The sequence below is a fragment of the Phaethon aethereus genome (assembly GCF_964289735.1).
Source record: "Phaethon aethereus genome assembly, chromosome: 9".
NCBI classification, from domain to species: Eukaryota; Metazoa; Chordata; class Aves; order Phaethontiformes; family Phaethontidae; genus Phaethon; species Phaethon aethereus.
The window spans coordinates 14,591,337-14,594,458 of record NC_138585.1 but is presented as its reverse complement, the minus strand read 5'-3'; positions in this window follow the sequence as shown (position 1 = coordinate 14,594,458).

Below are 3,122 nucleotides of genomic sequence, written 5' to 3'. Positions count from 1 at the left end.
CTCTGCAGCCGCACTCCTTTGCTCCCGGTTGCAGTAATGTTAGCATGACTGTAACGGAGCTTGAAACTGTACTTTTAATTCCCACGTGGTCTGTGCAAGCCTTGTTTGGATCTGGGTGTCACTTCAGATCCCTTCAACAGCGTAGAGGGTAAGAGTCAGTGCTTTCAGACTGCATCAGGACCCTCCGTACTCACTTGGCTTCTTTCCTTTCTGATTGCCGTCACCTGCATTTTGCTGCTTCAAAACTTACCTTTTCCACTTGCCCAAAAATATTTTTGGTACTGATAGCTTTTAACTGAACTAGGTTTTGATTTGGGATTTCTTGCTTTGGTTGCAGGGAGAAGCAGGGAGGTATTCACAGCCCTTATTTTTACTTATGAGCGCTCTGCTCTGTGCCTGTGGTACGCAGCAGGACATCTCATCCCTGTCTTGCTGGAGCTGGTTTAGACCAACCCCACATTCACCGCAATTTATATTTAATCTGCTGTCCAGATCCAGTGCTTCTGAGCCACTTCAGTCCACACGCCTCCTTCTTCCTATTTTGGGCTTCTGGGTGTGCTTTGACGCTTCTTCTGTAGCTCAGCCTTCCAAGCTTCAGCTTACGTGAAATCCCCCAGCCAGCCAGCTTATGTCACCATCATCCATCAGGGACAGCCACAAAGAAATCTGCAGCTCAGCAGAGCTGCTCTTGCTCCTGTTCCTCTGGGAAGGGGCAAGACAAGCTTAGTGAGAAGGCAGGCACACTGCAGAGTTGCATATGCAACATCAAGACTTTTGAATGCAAGAAAATAACGCAAAACACAGATTTGTTACAAACCCCACTTTTGAGTATGTTACATAAAGCAATTATTTGCAGCTGTGTTAGAATAAAAAATTAAGTCAAGCATCCTGTACAGATGTGGTGGTTCTTTTAGCAATAGGAAATTACTTTATTCATGAGATTATGTGAAAGTGTCCCATAGACCTTGTCTGACCATATGTCCAGGGTACCAGACACAGACAATGTATGTCTCCTGCCTCTTTCTTCGGTGAAGCTTGACCCCATCCCGTTCCCCTTCTGTGTCCTTGCAGGGCCGACAGAAGGTCTAGTGAGGAATTGCAGCTCTTTCTCTTGTTCTGACAGAATTTCAGAGGGTGTCACCTGAAGGGCTGTTTTGCAGAAAGACTAGCGACTTCTGTGTCCAGCTACAAACGGGCAGTCCCTGCCCCATGGTGAGCTCGGGGCACCGTGCCCAGACCACGGTCACTCATTACAATGGAGCCTCGCATGTGGCTCTGCTCCTGGTCTGCTGGCTGGCCTTGGTCAAGTCACTTTGCCTCTCAGGTTGTCTCTTTCCTGCTCCTTGCCCTGCCAGCGTACAGGGACAGGACGGCTCCCACAGTACAGATGTGAGACAGCCCAGAGGTTCAGCTGACCCCGTGGGCTCCTCGGCAGGTTCCAACAAGAGCAGAAAGAGACCACAAGACCGAGGCATTGTACCGTGACTCCGCTGCCTGCGTTGTCTAGCGCAGCAGAGACCTGATCTTCATGAGAGCAGGCTGCCACCACAACAGAAGGGATGCAGTGTAACACCTCGTGTTACTAATCAGGTAGCTATTATCTGCTGCTCAATCCCTTCTGGCCCCTACCAGATCTACGAGCTGTTTGTTTCCTAAACAGCTTTGTAGCATGCTGTTAAATAATGTGAGAATTTCGTGCTTGAGGAGCTGGATGCAGGGCTGCTCTCTTAAATGGCTGTTGTTCTGTGTTGCAAATTAACGAGATTGCACTGGCTTTGTAATCAGCAACAATTAACTTGCCACAGAGGTTGCAAGGGAAATCTTCAGCCCGCATCACAGGCTCTCCTGATCCTTTTCATAGCGCAGTAGCTGCCAGCCTTGCACAGACACACTCGCACAGCTTTTTTTCTATACAGAACCATGGCTTGAGGTGTCTGCAGGGCTCTGTCCCCAGAGCCAAGATCACTGCTTGGGAGTGGAGAAGGGAATAGCCTGGAGCTGAGTCCCACAGAAACCCTCTCTGCTCCCCACAACCTTTGCATGCGGACATGGCTCTGACCACCCCGGTGCCAGGCTGACCTCCCCTTGCCCGTCGGAGGATGAGTAGCTACCGGGGCTGCTGCCGGTACCAGCGAGCTGCAGGCAAGCCCCAGCTCCCGCAGTGGGGGTCATGGCGTGCCCACTGCCTTTCTACCCCGACCTGGTGCTTCTCTCGCTTTTCCTCATGGTGGAAAGACCACCTAGAAATGTGCCCTGGACCTGAGCCTCCATCCAGGCACCTAATGAACTTGCGGTGAGCTTCCTCTTAAGAAGGTTCTGCCCCCTTCTGCCTCTCTGATCCTGTGCTGCTGTAGTGAAACCCTCCATTAGCTCCACATTGGATCAAGGAGGTCTCCAGCCCCTGGGATGAAGGAGCTTGTCAGGCTTACTGCTTAGGAAATGTGCCATCCCTGGAGCAGGGCTCGGTGCTCTTCCCCCTCTGAGGATGGCAGGGACCCAGCTGACCAGCCAGCTGCTTGTGCAGATAACTGCAATATCAGTGAGATATAATTGTTACATTTATTTCATGATCAGTTATGTTCAGCTCTTACAGAGACTTATTACCTTAAATTAAAATTAATTAATTAAATCACTGATTCTGGGGCAAGATTAGCATCTGAAAGCTACGTAAGACTTACAGGGCTTGTCTATTTAGTAGTGCTTAACTTATTTGTAAAGATTTGATCTTGCTAAGTCAAGAATGAAACATGAAGTGCATCAACCACAAGTGAACTGGATGTAGGACTTGCACAGGAGTTTGTTCTCACTTCACACATTGCTGGTAATCGCCTGCTTCATTTTTGCTGGTGTGTCTGAAGTGTCCTGGGTATAAAGTGGCCCAGCTGGCGCATGACTGAGGACACCGTGATGTGCCTGAGAAGGGCAGCCAAGAGGCAGTCCTTTTGGGGCAGGGCATTTTTCTTGGTACCTGTGGCAAGGGGTGCTTGTGCACATGAAGTGGGAGTAGCTCCAACATCTCTCTCCCAAGTCAGAAGTAGTCCTGCAGAAGAGTGCTGCCCTCATCCCTCCCTGCCCACCACGGGGACACAGGTCCTGTCCAAGCAGATCTGGCAGATTTCTGG